The following is a 17,105-nucleotide window of genomic DNA, read 5'->3' as shown; positions in this document are numbered from 1 at the left end:
TTCGCAGCCCCCCTGCCTAGGAAACTGCACACCACTGGGCTAGCACAGGATGCCCCTGCGCTCAGTGTTTTTCAGTTGCCACTGCCAGCGGCAGCACCCCCTCCCAAGTTGTGGCTGGCAAGCTCTGGAAGTTACCGCACAGAATGTGCACCAGAAGCTCACCATGCTGAGCACTGTGCCCTGGGAGTTTCTGTGACTATCAGCTACGTGCTCATCTACAAAATGGATGCTCCGCCTTTTATATCCTTAGCCCCTCCCAAAGTTTTTTCAGTCAATGTTGTAGTGTGTTTTTATACTTTGTAATACTTTGCAATAGTTTTGGTTTTGTATACCCGTATTTTTCCCAAATGGTTTATCCCAGATTGTACCCCCCTCCCTTTACCTGTGTAATCCCTTTCCTTTGCTGAGATCATCCCCAAATCCCCACCCTGGCTCTCTGTCAATCACTCATAATCCCATCCCCTCCATATAGAAGGTTCAGTCCAGGACGTCGAGTGATTAGCCAGAGGCCAGGGGTCAGCCCCCCCAGGCGTTACCCCATACGCTGTCCTAAATGTCTATCCCCCAGTATCCATCCCTTAGGGTTACTTATTGGTTAGTAAAATGTTATCTACTTTCGGTTTCCACCTCCCTTTAAATGTAACCTTGGCACATCTCCCAGGGCTCTCAGCAGGAGGCCCCCTAAGGTGTAGGAGCTCCCCAGAGCCCCTGAATAAAATATGGGATTAACCCCTGCTAAGAGTTGGCCCTTTATCTTCTACTGATGTCTCTAGTTTCTCTTCTGCTGCAAAGGCGACTGGCCTAGCTGCCTTCAGTACCCTCAGGGCACAAGAGAGTGTGTCCCTGATGTCAGCTGTGTCGGGGCTGCCCCCCCACTGTCTGCTGACTCGGGGCTGGCCAAGGTTCCTGAAAGGCTCCCAGAGAGACAGAGACAAGTCAACTCCTTCTCTGCCGTCCATTGGTGGAGATTACTTTCTCATATCTTGATTGGAGGTCAGGTGTTGTTACACTGCACCTCATGGTAACCAGCTGCCTTCTCTGAATGTCCTGACTACTAAGGCTATTACAAAGGGGAGAGGAAAGAGGACTATGGGAGGACATATTACAATAACATCACTATACATTTTGACATCCACATAATATCTATCTCTTAATTGTAAGAGCCAACTATTACATTACTAATCTATAACAAAAGCAAAACAGCAGGAGAAATGAACCCCACACAACTACCTTGAGAGTTCTTTCAGGTCAGTTCCAATTTAATACAAATATTACAATAATTGCAACAATACACAGAAAACTGGCTTAAACACACAAAGTCTGAGTACAACCTGACATCCTGTTGGCCAGGGTAGTGGTCACAGTCCTATCAAATGGTGGTTGCAGTCTTCTTGAAGTGATGGTTTCAGTTGGAAGTGGTGGTCCTGTAGAAGTTCTGGTCTTCCTCTGGATTCATCCACTGGTGGTGGTGGTGACCAAAGTCCCCAGACCTCTAGATTATATGCAGTCAGGTTCAGGCAGGAATACTCAGTACCTCCCCCAGGGCAGAGTTTCACAATGGAATGATGTAATCCTACTGATGCCTTTTGGGACTAGCGAAAAACAGAGGCCAGACAAAATTAAGGGAATAAAAAGCAGTTATATTTATTCAAGGGCCTTCAGGTACATTTAGGGCAGATGAAGCACACCCAGGGGCTGCATCCAAAAATGGACAACCAGTCACGGGTCACTTTAATAAATTTGGTCCATTTGCATATTAGGGGTTAATCTTCCAATTACAGCCTCAATGAAGTCATTTACCCCAAGTTTGCTCCCCCCCAATTCACTTTTCTTTACCTTCCTTGGGGCCTGAGACAGTGAGGTGTCCTTGATTCCCAGGCTTAGAGAGGAATTGTGTCTGACCAAAATGGGAAAGCAGTAGCTAACACTCTATATGGAGTTTAGAGTTACACACTAAAGAGTTACAGGATTACAAATATATGAAAAATAAAAAAGCTAAAATCCTAAGGTATCACTATGAGTCATAGGAGGATATTTTGGGGAGTTCTTGATGGTCTAAGTCATTGCAGCTCTCATGCTGGTGCCATTGAGTCCATTATGGCCCATTAGCAGAGATGACCCCCTCAGGAATGGTGTGACTGTGCTGGTGCTTCCCCAGAGGGAGTTATCAAAGCTGACTCATTGGTGTGAAGAAAAAGAAACACTACTCTGCCTCCCAGGGTTTGCCTCTTCTTCCTTATCTTATTAAACACCCAGCTTGTAGCCTGAGGTGTTGTGTGTCCACTGCACTGCAGTTACTGCAAACAACCCATCATTAACAGTTTATCAGAAATGAAGTAGAGAGGGGTAGAATACATAGTTTGTGACATCCACATTGGCACTCTCCTTTTGTAACCAGGACAGCAATTAATTTTAAATCTGCCTGACTATATCCAGGGCTAACTTCTGTGGAAGTGAAATAGCTTTCTCAGGTTGCCTTGTTGTGTAACCTCTCACGAAGCTTTATCTGCAAGTCTATATCCTGTATGAATTTGTGAATCACCACACGGGTGTGCTTTGCAATGTAGTACAGCCATTTCTTTGGCTGCCAAAGCCCACCGAAACCCAGGCTACCTCTGTACCCTCCAGTAGCCATGACAAGAGTGGGGAACAGCTGGGGACTGGGGTTTGCCCACAGCTGAACCCGAAGAGCTGCAAGCTCTACAGTGCACAGTGTTATAGCCACGACAGGGACCAGGTGAAGGTGGAAGGAGGAGGCTCTTTGTCTTGAGGTTCCATGGGGAAAGTTTATTCCAGGTGAAGAGGGTAAAGCAGAAGAACCCCAAGCACCTCAGTGCAAGGGGTTAAATACAGCTACAAACCAAGGGGTGGATACAGGAAATCAACCAATAGGGGGATTTCAAGGGTGGAGCAAGGGGATTACATCAACACTGTGGGACCAGTCAGGATAGGGGGAGGAGAGGGAAAGGTCATATAGGCCAATTGGGTGTCACGGATTAGGGGATTTCCAAGTGGGTGTTTCAATCAGGGATTGGCCCAGGGGGTGAGTGGCAGGGAACATTCAGGAAAAAGGGTAGGGTTTGTCGCAGACATCTTTTTATGAGAAATCTTTCCTTAGTATTTTTTTCCTCCTGAGAAGCTGTGAGGCCTCAGGGACAAAATGTAAACAATGATTGTCTGCTGCTGTGGAATGCATCAGGTGGATTTTTGATTGGCCCATCTTGTATGTTTATAATTAATGGCCAATCACGGCAGCTGGCTCAGACAGAGAGTCTGGGACAGCTGCCTTTGTTATTCATTCCTTTCTATTCTTAGCTTAGCTAGCCTTCTGAGATGAAACCTTTTCTTCTATTCTTTTAGTATAGTTTTAATGTAATATATATAATAAAATAATAAATCAAACCTTCTGAAATATGGAGTTAAATCCTCATCTCTTCCCTCATCCAAAGACCCCTGTGACCACCGTCACAGGGTCGCCTTGACAGGCAGGGAAGGGACTAGAACAAAGGGAGGGGAATAGCTTGAGGGACAGCTTTAAGGGAGGGTACAACTTAGGGAAAAACCAACTTGGGGAAAATGTGGGTGGAGAACAGAATGAACCATTTAACAATGACTTAATGAAATAAACACAAGCCGCAACATTTGACCAGTTCGATAGCTTCAAGAAGAGCCTATATTTCTTGTTTATATTTAATTGGAGATGCCTGTACTGTTAATAGATCTCTTTCTTTCCATATGGCTCCATGGGCATGAACAATGCTAAAAGCATATATCAAGTCAGTCCATATGTTTACTCTTTTTCCTGATGCCAATTCCAGGGCTCTTCATAGTGCTATTTCTGCCCATTGTGCTGAAGTGTCCATGGGCAGTGGTGCAGCTTCTATTACTTTCGTTGACGTGACTACGGCATAGCCAGCTCTTCATTTTCCATCTTGCACAAAGCTACTTCCATCTGTAAAGAACTCTATCTCTGGATCTTTAGTGGGTGCATCTTATAGGTCTGCTTGGCTTGCATAAACTTGCTCAACTGTCTATAAGCAATTATGGGTTAGCTGCTCTTCCCCTTGCATTGGGGCTGGATTTACTGCTGTGGTTACTTTCAACTCCACATCTTCCTGCTCCATTATAACAGTCTGATATTTCAGCATACACCTCAGGGCAAGCCAATGCCTCCCTTTTTGGCCTAATACAGTGGTTACAGCATGTGGAGTATACACTATTATCTTTCATCCCAAAGTCAATTTCCTGGCCTCTTGGATGAGGAGAACAGTTGCTGCTACAGCTTGCAGGCATCTGGGCCATCCCTGGCTGACACTGTCAAGTTGTTTTGGAAAGTACCCCACAGGCCTCTTGAAGTCTCCTACATTCTGAGACAGTACTCCAAGGGCGAGGTGCCATCATTTGTGCACAAAAAGGTCAAAGGTCTTTGTTAAGTCTGAAAGCCCTAAGGTGGGGGCAGACATCAGGGCCATCTTTAAGTTGCGGAACACATGTTCATTCTCAGGAGTCGAAATCAAAGGTCCTTCTGGGGCCTCCTTTAAAAGATCATACAGTGGTTTAACTAAAAGTCCATAATTCGAAACCCACAATCTACACCACCCAGCCATGTCCAAGAATGCTCTTAAATCTCAGGCAGTCTCATGTTGGGGTACCTGGCAGATGGCTTTTTTTCTGTCTGCTCCCAATTTCTGCTGTCCTGGAATTATTTCAAACCCTAGGTAGTTAACTTGCTGCCTCATGGTTTGAGCTTCTTCCCAAGATACTTTGTAGCCTCCTTGGCCTGGGAAATTTAGAAGACTGATAGTCAATTCAATGTATTTTTCATTAATTTCAGTTGCTAGTAAGATGTCATCAACATACTGCAGGACCAACCCTTCAGGGTTCTCTTTCTTCCAGGTCTCCAATTATTTTGCCTATTGGTTCCCAGAAATCTTTGGACTATTTTTAAATTCTTGTGGTAACACAGTCCAAGTAAGCTGACTCTTCCTACCAGTTTGGGGACTTTCCCCTTCAAAGGCAAAAATGCTCTGACTTTTTTTACCAGGACATGCAAAAGAAGGCATCCTTCAAATCTATTATGGTAAACCATTGATGATATTCTGTAAGGGCTGTTAATAGGGTATAGGGATTGGCTACAACAGGGTGGATATAGTAAACAATTTGATTGATAGGTCTTGTACTAACCTGTATCTGTTTGTCCCAGGCTTTTAAATTGGCAAAATGGAATGTGTTATATTTTGATTCACATCCTATCAATAATCCAAATTAATCGAAATTTTCTATTAGGCTCTCAATTCATCTTCCAGCTTCTAATTTTAAAGGATATTGTTTCTGCGTTACTGGTTCTGATCCAGGTTTTAGGGTAACATTTACAGGCTGAGCTCATGGGGAACATCCTGGAGTTCCACTGGCCTAAACCAAGGGTGTTACTGCATTTTCTATGGCTTCTGGTATTCCTCCATAATTGTCTGGTTCCAGTGTACTCTGTAACATAAAAGTTATGGCCTTGATGGCCTTAGTCTCAGGTACCAATAATCATATTTCTCTATCTTTAAATATAATTTGGGCCTCCAATTTACTTAATAGGTCTTTTTCCAAAAGAGGAATCAAACACTCCAGCATATATAGAAATTAGTATGGTATCCCTTGTTTGCCAAATTTAAATATTCACTTCTTTGTTCTTCCTGTTGCACTGATAACATTTACAGTTTCTTGGCTTAATTCTCCCTGGTTTGTATTTAATACCAAATAAGTAGCCACAGTGTCTATTAAAAAGTTGATTTTCTGTTTCCGTTTAAGCAATCTCTGGCAATTTCTAATATCCTTGAAGGAGACTGCCTGTTTACACTTGGAGAAGCTGAGCATGTTTAACACTTGAGTACAATATTGTACTGAAAACCTCTTTTAGATTACATATTAAGCTTTTTGTACTGCTGTCCTGAGCACCATCTTTTTTTTTCCTCGCAGAGGAGCACACAGTGACATGCAGCATATACGCACTGAAACAAGAGACACACATAAACAGAGGCAATGCACAGAAAGCACACACAGAGTACACAAGGCCAGCATGAGACATCAGCTGTAAAATGGTCACTTTCAAACCTCTTCCAGTCTTCTTGCTTTTCCATGCACAAAGAAACAAAGCACGTATCACACACACAGAAAACAGAAAACATAGAAATCACTTGAAAACCCCAACAGACACTCAGCTACCTTTCCACACTCTTCCATCAAGTGGACTTTATCACAGGTGTCTCCATGTTCATATGCTGGCAAATTCAAATCAACACACACTCCTCACTCCCACACGCACACTTCTGTCAATGCAGGGGTCCCCCTGACGCTGGTGTAATTAGCACTGACTCCATGATGCAGAAGGCTGAACCAATGCTTTATTCTTCTATACTATATTAATACTATATTCTTAAGAAACCTGTATGTGACAGTGGTCACAGGGGTTTGCAGGTGAAGAGAGAGACGAGAATGTTGACTCCATGATCAGGCTTGATTTATTATTTTATGATATATATATTACATTATAACTATACTAAAAAGAAAAGGAAGGAAAAGGTTCCTTCAGAAAGCTGCTAAGCTAAGAATAGAAAGGAAAAGAATGATAACAAAGGCAGCTCTCTCGGACTCTGTCAGAGACAGCTCCGTCTTGCTTGGCCATTAATTATAAACATCCAAGAGGGGCCAATCACAGGTGGACCTGTTGCATTCCATAGCAGCAGATAATAATTGTTTACATTTGTTGCTGAAACTTCTCAGCTTCAGCAGGAAAATCCTAAAGAAAAGATTTTCACAAAAAGATGTCTGCAACACCTGTAACCCTTTCCAGCCTGTCCAATACAGTTTTGACTTCATTGGTCAACCAACCAAAATACTACCACCCTTTGGTAAACAAATCTCCATAACACATTCCACATTTGCCTAGCAAGCGGTGCAGCAAGTGGAGATAAGAATTGTTTTAATTCTTTCTCTGAGCTTTCTCACAGCTTCTCGCAGCCTTCTGATGCTAGCCACTGGAGTCTTTAGCTAGCTCTTTCAGGACACTCACAGCCACACCAAGATGTACGGAACAACTCCAGGATGAATTCACCAGGAGCTGAACCTCAGAGCTGCGGCTCTACAATGGGATTAACTTTACCAGCATCAGGGAGAAAAGTAAAAGAGTCGAAGGATGCTCTCCTCCTGATCTCCCAACAGTCCTTTATTCCAGTGATTCGGAAGTGAAAGAGAGCGAGACCAGCCCTCCAGGGGTTTATAAGCAGGCCAAAACTGGTGGGTGGGTACAAACAGCCAGCCAATGGGATAACCTTAGGGGATGAGTAAGGGGGGTGGTTTACAGAGCCAGTTCCAATGAGAGTAAAGGGGAGAAAAAAGGGGAGTGGTTTACATCAGGGGTGGATACAACTTAGGGGGAAACCAACTTGGAACATAGGGAGGGATTTAGAAGCAACCATTATCAGAGAACCCAGATTATGAAACTGAAAGCTGAGGTAACACAAACACTAACCGCAACAGCCTTCCCCAGGGAAAATGCCTGGGAAGTCCTGTGCCTGCTCTCTGTGGCCAGAGAGCTGCTGCCACACACTCCTAGAGTCCACAATGAGTTCACAGCATCTGAATAAACTTTACTATTATTTAAGTAGCTGGTGTGACAGGACCTTTCACTACGATACAACAAAAGTTTGTCTTGTGGTGAATTATATTGGCTGAAAACCATCCTTAGCCAGCAATTAACATCCTACCCTGAATGCATGGGAAAGGATAAGCAAAAATTCACGACTGACAGACACAGCACTTTTACAAACTATAAAAGACCACTATAATTTTCATAAACTCAGAAATCTCTTACACACTCTCTGAGTGTCTGGGGAGTTCTCCTCAAAGTCAACCTCAAGTTACTCTTCTGGAAGTTGAGTGAAAGAAGATTTCTGTACACCGCTATCATTCGTTGGTAAGTTACATGGACTCCGGATCTTTATTATTCCTTCCCTAGCTGTAATATAGGTATCTTTATTATCGTGCACTGTCTTATGAACCTTTCTTTTGTTTATTCTGTGTAGTAAGAAGTCTGTTAAAGACTTATATCTGTTTTCCCTTGTGTCAATAAATTATTCATTTTGTAATAGAACTAATAGGCCATTCTTAAAAACTTTTGGGGCGCAGGCTACCTCAAACAGAGCTACTGCCCGAAATCTGAGTCAAAGGCAGTGTTACGCGGGGTCTTTGGTTGGAGACAGGGAAAACACAAACTCTCAGAGATCCAGACGACAACAGTGTGTTTTATTTTTCGGATCCTCCTTATATAGGGGGTTTGGATTTCCCAAGCTTAGACAGTTGATTGGTTGGGATCTCTCTCCACCCAGATCTCTGGCTAGTGGTGTGCCTGCATCTACACTTGAAAAGGGTTGGCTGAGGGTCCCCTGTATAGGTTTGAATCTAAGCTATCTGAGGACTTGTTACTGTGACCATTCCTTCTTTCCTTTTTAATAAAAAATGCAAAAAGTTGTCTGTTATCTTACCTGCAAAGGTCCTTTGCAGACAGGGTGACAGAAGACAGCATGGGTTTAATTTGAATAAGGTTTTCTACCCAATTTGACAAATTTAGCTCCCCTCAGCCAGCGATGTGTCTTATGTACCACTGGAGTTGTGGCACTTGCTTCCAGGAGCTGTTAGGTGAGATCACAATCCTTCAGGCTAACATGCCACAGGTTAACTACTTATAGTTACAAGTTACAATTTAACACTAAAACAAGAAACCATTTAACCCCTAGAACTGTTAGAAAAAACCTAACTACTAGAAAAACAAATTGTAAACAGAGTCTTTAAATGAACTGTCACTTATGTTGTGATTGATTGATTGAAAAATATGAAAAAAAATATGAGAACATGTAGAGAGCTTTTTGGATAATTGGCTAGCTGAGAAAGGCCACTTTGATGTGATACCGTTGGATAAGGATAGGGGAAACAAGCTGGGGATTATGCAACCAGTGTCCAATCACTGACAAAGGTCATAGTGACCTTCGCTGAAACGGGAAGATGGGGGAGAAAATTGCTTGCCAGGAAATGAAGATAGCCTAGGTAGAGAAGCTAGAAGAATGCAAACATAGAAACAAAATAATCATTAGAGCATAGAAGTAGATGTGGTTGATCTAAGTGTGCTTTAACCAATAATGAGCTCAGCTTTTGCAATATGTATAAGCTTCATTAACACCAATATAAATATGTGTGAGCTTTCAATAAACTTTGGGATTTGCTATTCACGCATATTGTGTGAGGCATTTCTTCCGCCGTTCACGACAAATGGTGACCCCAGACGTTTTCGCTGGTAGCCACGGTCGATCGGTGTAAGGAGTTCGGGTCCTACCGCAGCCGAGGACGGTGAAAGCACCGCTGAAAAAGGGAAGGTGCCGCGCCTCGGGACCTCATCAGAGACCCCGGCCGATACGTGCTGCCGGGGCCTGGAAGGGCTGCAAGAAGCGCGCTGTTATCTTTAACATGGATAAAGAAAGGCAAGCAGCATATGATTTATTTACTGACTTTTTACGAGGGCGTCAGGTTAAGGGTATAGATTTGCAGAAAGAGCTTCCTGTGTTGCAGCAGTGGCTCTCAATTGTCAGCGTCCGGCTAGCTCCAGCACTGCTAGCAGCACGAGGGGGCACTTCTCCCGAGAGCTGGCTTCGGGATAGCGCCTAAGGCAGTGCCCAGCTTGCGGCTGTAGGCACACCTTGTGCAGGACGGAGTCTAGTAAAGGCTGCAACCAGCGGAAAGAAGACGGCGGACTCCAACTGTGGCTTAATCCAGGCTTTAATGAACCCCGGAGGGACCGACAGGAGAAGACGGGGGGGGGGGGGGGGCTGACAGCAGTTTTTAAGGGGTAGGGAGGTGCCAGGCATTGGGCCAATGGGGGTACAGTGGGGAGTGGGGTCCAAGGGATTGACACGTGGGCAACACCAACAGGAAACATTCTGGGGAGGGGCCCCGGTTCCTCAGCCAACCATCGAACTCCCCTGCTGGAACATTCTAGCAGTAAGGGTGGGGAGTAAGAGTGATTGGCGGGGTACCGGGGAGGGATCAGAAGAAAAAATACAAGGGTTTCCAGGGAAACCAGGGCGGAGTTTAGGGGATACATTGTTGTCTAGGGTGGAGCCAGGAAGACAGACAGCTCCAAAGGCAGGAAGGGAGAACTGGGGCAGAACCATTTTCAGACAGAAGGGGATTGGAATAAACCAACCTAATAACTTAACAAAACACACTACAACATCTCCCCCTTTTTCGTTTAAAAAAAAAGAAAAATCAAGTGAAGGCTTAACACACATCTTGCGGGTCTTGACCTTCAAGTTCAGAGTCCATGTGTAAGTCTTCAGCGTCTTGTAACTCAATAGACTGTCCCTCTTCTTCGGCCGACACTTGATTAACATTAGGGGGGGACGTCAACTTAACTAAAAGTCCTTTAACTAATCTCCAAACAACCGTTGACGCAACCAAAACTGCAAGTATAACTAACAGGACTAGCAAAGCTGTCTTTAAGATTGAGCCAATCCAACCAGAGAGGCCCCAGTTTTTGAAAAGGTCCCCCAGCCAATCCGATGTGTCTTGCTTGATCTGATGGACCATGTCCTGCATTTTTTGAATGGAGGCTCTCGCGTCCTCAGCCCGGGATGATAAATTCAAACAGCAGAGGCCCTCGAACTCTTCGCACTGATGGTTATGTAAAAGCAACAGGAAATCAATTGCTGCCCTATTCTGGAGCGTTGCCTTCCTCGTTATTTCCTCGTCTGATAGGAGGTCTGATAAGGTGGCTGATGTGAGATTAGCTTGCTTAGCAACCCAACACTCTAGGCGAGCCAATTCTCCTAGTGACTTAGCCACCGACACCCAAGGTAAAAACAAGGTGACGGCTACAATTTTTGGCTTGGACCAATGGATAATTTCAGTCACACTCCGGATCGAGATCCTTAAGGTCTCTTTTGGACCGGACTGATTCCGGGGTGGCTCTTTTCACCTTCCAATCATTAATTTTGGTCAGGTTGGGTGTAAACAGCGACAGCCGACCCAAAGTACAAGGACCTCCGACCAGGCGAGAGGGGATGCCTGCCCACGCTCGGTCTCCGCAAATAAAGAAAATTCCCCGGGGTAGGGACAGCGGCTTGCTTCCCAGGGTGGATGCAATGCGTATTTTAACGGCCGTCTCACACCACTGGGCAGCAACGTATTCGTTCTTTATTGGTTTTATACGAGTATACCTGCTGTCCCAGGGGGCTGGGGAAAACCAAAACAGAAAACAAAGCGAGGCATTAGCGGAGCCGAGCAAATCCAGTTCTGGAGGTTCGGAGGTCAAAGGGGCCAGCCCCTTGATTCCGTCCCTCCAGACATCGCTGGGATTCCTACGGTGAGAAAGGGTTTGGGTCACGAATGGGACAAGGGAGGAGTTGAAAGGGGAGGGCAACTCACCGGGAGAGAGAGGGATCCCCACGAGGCAGGTCGACATCGGGTCCTCTGCTCATGCCATACTGAGGCAAATGTGTTCTTGGCCGAGGGCGTTGGCGAGAGTTCTCCAAACGTTGGCCCTTGGCTGGGGGATGATCCACGGGCTCGCAGGTGGGATAATGGGCCACAGAATGATGGCCAGCAGGAACATAACTGAATAGGGAGCCATCCGGAGAGAATAACTAAAACAGCAAGAGAACAGAGTTAACAAAACAAAGCTTGAAGTTTGGTTCTGCCCTCAGAGTGGGGTGAGGTTTGAATAGGAGGGTTTCCGCTTCCTTCTCCAGCAGACCTCCTCCACCTGTGCCACACTGCCAGTTTGTCTTGACCGCTTAGGGAGGAAGGGCCTGACCCACTTTGATGGCACCCACCTTAAACCTGAGGGGGTGGATACGCAGGCGTATCCCCTTCCCCAGGTGACCAGGTCGTATGGCCCTTCTGTCTTCCAGGTCTCCGGGTCTTTGACTAAAACCGGAGGCCTGGCCTTTAGGTGCAGCTGCTTGTGGTGACCGAAGTGCCGCACAATTGGGGGATTTAAGTTATCAATTGAACAGTTCAAAAAGTTGATGGTAAAGAGTGCCTTCGGCAGCCGGACGTGAGGGGACTCCACCTTCACAGCCGTTCGTTGTTGTTCGAGTACCCTTTTCAGGCTCTGGTGGGTCCTCTCTACCACGGCTTGGCCTGTCGGGGAATAGGGGATGCCGGTCTTGTGCTCTACTCCCCATTGCTGCAGGAAGCTCCTTAGCTCCCTGGACTTGTACGCTGGGCCGTTATCAGTTTTGATGACCTTAGGGATGCCCAGAACAGCAAAGGCCTGCACAAGGTGCTTTTTTACATCCGCTGCTCTTTCCCCTCTGTGGGCAGAAGCATAGACAGCACCGGAGAAAGTGTCAACAGAGACGTGAACATAACTGAGCCGGCCAAAGGAGGGGACGTGAGTCACATCCATCTGCCACACTTCACAGCTAGACAAGCCTCTGGGGTTTGCCCCAGAGCTGAGGGACGGAAGCTGATGAGATTGGCATTGGGGGCATGTAGCCACAATTGCCTTGGCCTGCTCTCGCGTGAGTTGGAATTGACGAACGAGGCCAGGGGCATTCTGATGGAACAGCTGCTGGCTAATTTTTGCTTGATTGAATATGTCAGGGAGTGGGGCCATCTGGGCTGCAGCAGCAAGGGCATCAGCTTTTCGATTGCCCTCTGCAATGAACCCCGGCAGGTCAGTGTGTGATTTGACGTGCATCACAAAGAAAGGTTGCTCTCGGTGGGAGACTAAAGTAATCAACCTTGAGAGCAAATTAAACAAAGGTATGTTAGACACCTCTTGAAGGACTGCGTTCTCTGCTCTGGACACTACACCTGCGACATATGAAGAATCTGTAACCAAATTGAATGGTTCAGAGAACCTCTCGAAGGCTCTGACGACAGCGTCCAACTCAGCTACTTGTGGAGAACCCTCCACCTTAGCAACATCAGCCTCCCACTGCTGAGTTTGAGGATCCTTCCAAGTCACTACGGATTTATGGGATGCTCCGGACGCATCAGTGAAAACGGTCAGGGCTTTCAGAGGGGTTTGACTCTGAACCTTTTTTATTGATAATGCGAATTGGACGTCCTGATTAAATAATTTATGGGCCGGCCGATCAACAGCAATTTGACCGGTGTAACTGTCCAGTGCAAATTGTAGCATCTCGTTTTCCTCAAGCAGCCTCTCAAGGGTTTTCTTTTTGAATTGGCCCGTTTGCAATTGAATGGGAATGTGAATGCAGTCAAAATCACAGCCTGCAAGCTCCCTGATCCGCGATCTTGCTTTGCGGATGAGTTCTGCCACCAGCCCCTGTGGCTGTGTCATTCTCTTGGACCGGTGATGACTGAGAAAAACCCACTCTATAATCAGAAGAGGGTCTCTCGAGCCTTGGTCCTTGCCCCTAACTGGTTTGTCCCATTGAAAGATCATACCATGTAGGTGTGGCAGTTTCCCCAAAACTATGAACCTGAATGGCAGACCCGGTTGATATCTGTGGGCCTGCCTGGCTGAGATGGATTCCTGGATTTTCTCCAACGCTGCCTGGGCCTCTGGGGTGAGTGACCTGGGAGAGCTGAGCTCCTCTCCCCCTTTCAACAAATTGAAAAGGGGGGCTAGGTCTTCGGTTGGAATGCCCAGCCAAGGCCTCACCCAATTTAAAGACCCACACAGTTGATGGACATCCGCTAAGGTCTTTACCTTCGTTTTAATAGCCAATTTTTGCGGAACAATGGTCCGCTTGGTGATTTCCAAACCCAGGTACTTCCAGGGTGGCATCCGCTGAATCTTGTCCTGTTGGAGCTCGAACCCTGCGGCAATCAATGCATTGATTGTCAGGTCAAGCGCATGGGCAAGTATGTCATCGGTCGGAGCACAAACTAATATGTCATCTATATAGTGATAGATGATAACGTCCTCCACGGCTGTACGAATTGGGGACAGCAAGGAAGCCACATACCACTGGCAGATGACAGGGCTGTTCTTCATGCCTTATGGAAGAACACGCCAATGGTAGCGTTTCCTTGGGGCTTCACGGTTGATGGAAGGAACCGTGAAGGCAAAACGTGGTGCATCATCAGGGTGTAAGGGAATTTGGAAGAAACAGTCCTTTATATCTATGACAGCCAGATTCCAATTTTGTGGGAGCATCGCTGGGGACGGCATCCCTGGTTGGAGAGATCCCATGTCTTCAATGATGTTGTTAATTTTGCAGAGGTCGTGAAGGAGCCGCCACTTGTCTTTATTAGGTTTTTTAATCACAAACACTGGGGAGTTCCAAGCTGACATGGACTCCACCAGGTTTCCTTTAAGTAACTGCTCCTGGACGAGCTCATTGAGCGCTTTCAATTTTTGTTTGTTGAGCGGCCACTGTTCTACCCATACTGGTTCATTTGATTTCCAATTCAGTTTCTGGGTAGAGCGCTCTTCAGTGGCTGCCGCCCGAAAAATCTGGGGAGCCGTCGGGAGATCAATTCTGGCTCCCCATTGGGCGAGGAGATCTCTCCCCCACAGGGGTTCCGTGTAGTCTAAAATGAATGGGCGTACTGACGCCAATTGCCCATCCGGACCCCGAATTTGGACGATGCTCTTAGATTGTCGGGCCAATTGCATACCCCCAACACCTTGTACGCGCCCAGCCACGTCCTGCAGTTCTCAATGTGACGGCCATTCCCGAGAGGGAATGATTGTCACATCTGCCCCTGTGTCCAGGAGACCTCTGATTGATCTGATTGATCTGTGGTCCCCTCCCCTCGAGAGTTGGCAAGTAATCCGGGGCTTTTCTCTCCCCAAGACTTGAGCCCAGGCTACTGTTGGAGGGGTGTTCTGTTGAGATGGTGAAAGTAGCTCTGGACACAGCCTCAACTCTGGCACTGGGATGGCTTGAGCCACCACTTGGCCTTTGGGGAGGAAGAGGGGAGGGCGGACACAGTACAGCCCCATCGAGAACTTCCCTGGGTCAGCTGTCAACAAGCCCGGGATGACATTGATCTCGAGTGGAGTGAATTTTGTGTCTCCGACAACGACATACCCACAATGTCCGAGCCGTCTCCACTGGCCGGGGCACTCTGGGCACACGGTCACCAGCTGGAAATCAGTGTTTCTTAGATGCAGAGGTTGAGTCAGCTGCAACCTATAGGGAGCAGATTTAGATGTTGTGGTCAGAATAGGCTGTGGCTCAAGACAGGCTAAACAGGTCAAGTCTGGTGAGAAAATAGCATTGGGCACAGGCGGTTCTCCCCCTTTCCCCTCCCCGCAAGATGTTATTGAACCCGCCTTATTTTTATCGTAGCGCAGGGGGGGACTGCACTCAGTCTTTAGTTTTTTTGTGGGGGATTCCCCCTCTGTGATTTCCCCCTTTTAAAATCCATGAACTCCCGCCTTAGGGGGCAGTCTGGCATCCAGTGCCCCAGCTTGCCGCACAGGTGGCACGGAGAGACTGCCTTCCCATGTGGTCCCGGGGCGGATCGGGGTGTTGGGTGGTCGTTGACAGGAGTGGCGTCTACTAAGGAATCATCCAGGGTATCAGCAGCATCAGCTGTTCGGCGAGGTGGCATGCGGGCCCTCTGGTCCGGGTCTCCTGCTGTTATGGCGACCCGGTGCACGCAGACTTCAATCATTTGCTGCAGGGTTGGCGGAGGATCTGGTGGGAGGCTAAGGATAGCCTCCTTGCAGGCGGGATTGGTGTTAGTACGGGCCACCTCCTTTAAGAGCTCCGCTCTGGTTCCCTCGCTTTTCACCTGCAACTCAATAGATTTGCGAAGCCTTTCCACAAATACAATGAACGGTTCATCTGCGCATTGCTTAATTATTGAGTAGGAAATGGGGGGTGCAGTTGATGGTAATCTCAGGAAGGCTCTTTCTGCCGCCTTACTGCTTTCCCGCAATGCCTCAGGAGGGATGACCCTTGCCTGAGTGTGCCTGTCTGCCCAATTCCCCATGCCACACATATGATCAATTGAAATCATCTCCCCATTTGAGTCACGCCCAGCACGGGGATTTTCCCACAATGATGGTAGCACCTCTACCACTTCCCTTCTCCATATGGTCTCCCATACAGATAATTCAGTTGGGTTCAGAAGACAGGAGAAAAGGGTTCGGAGATCACTAGGGGTGACCTCCGGCCCTGCTATTGTGGCCTTCAGGATCCCCTGGAAGTACTCACTCTCCCGGGAGAAATCCTTTTGGGCCTTACAGAGCTCTTTAATCTGATGGTGTGGGAAGGGAGTCCACTGAGCCACCACTCCTCTCTCCCCTCCTGGATGGTAACTAACTGGAGCTGCTGATGGAATAGGAGCAGGCTCTGGCTCAGGGGTTCCCACCCCCCCCCCCCGGACGCCGAAGCGTGGGAACCGGAAGGGGGAGCGTGGGAACCGGAAGGGAGAGAGGAGGGGGAGTGGCTGAAGGACTGGGCGGAGGACTGGAAAAGCTGGGCGGGAAACACAGATGTCAAAGTTCCCGCCCCAAAGGAGGAGTCAGGGGGCGGGGTTAAGTAAGAGGGAGGAGGGGTGGGAGGGACCGACAAGGGAGGAGGGGCAGAGGGAAGCTGGGAGGGGTTGAGGGACAGGAGGGGGTTCTGGGAGAAAGAAGGAGAAAAGGCAGGAAAGACCATGTGGCCCCCTCCATCTTGGGCTCCACAGGAGCCATCTTGTGGAGGGAGCTGAGACTGAACAGAGGGGTCTTTAACAGGGATTTTTTGAACTGGGGTTTTAACAGGGGTTTTTTGAATTGGGGTATTAACAGGGGTTTTTTGAACTGGGGTAGCAGGGGAGTGGGAAGAACCCCGAGAAGTGTGGCCAGGACTCCTCGGGTGGGGGGATTGGGAGCCTTGAGAGCAGCCAGGGGAATGGTGGCCACCCTGCGCCGTGCTGGGGCGAGCTGCTCCTCTCAAGATCCCAGCTTTAGGAAGAGCAGGGGAGGAAGGAGCATTAGGGGTGGAATGGCAGGGAGAACAAGGGGACAAAGTAGAACTCGTGGAACCTTTTCCCAATTTCGGAGATCTTAACACTAGCCTGATTTGGAATACCCAATAATTGATTTCAGCTAGAGAGCAATCCCCGGATTTAATTTCCTTTTGTAATTT

This window comes from Agelaius phoeniceus, chromosome W, assembly GCF_051311805.1.
Source record: "Agelaius phoeniceus isolate bAgePho1 chromosome W, bAgePho1.hap1, whole genome shotgun sequence".
In the NCBI taxonomy this organism is placed as follows: domain Eukaryota; kingdom Metazoa; phylum Chordata; class Aves; order Passeriformes; family Icteridae; genus Agelaius; species Agelaius phoeniceus.
Note: the sequence above shows the minus strand (reverse complement) of the source record.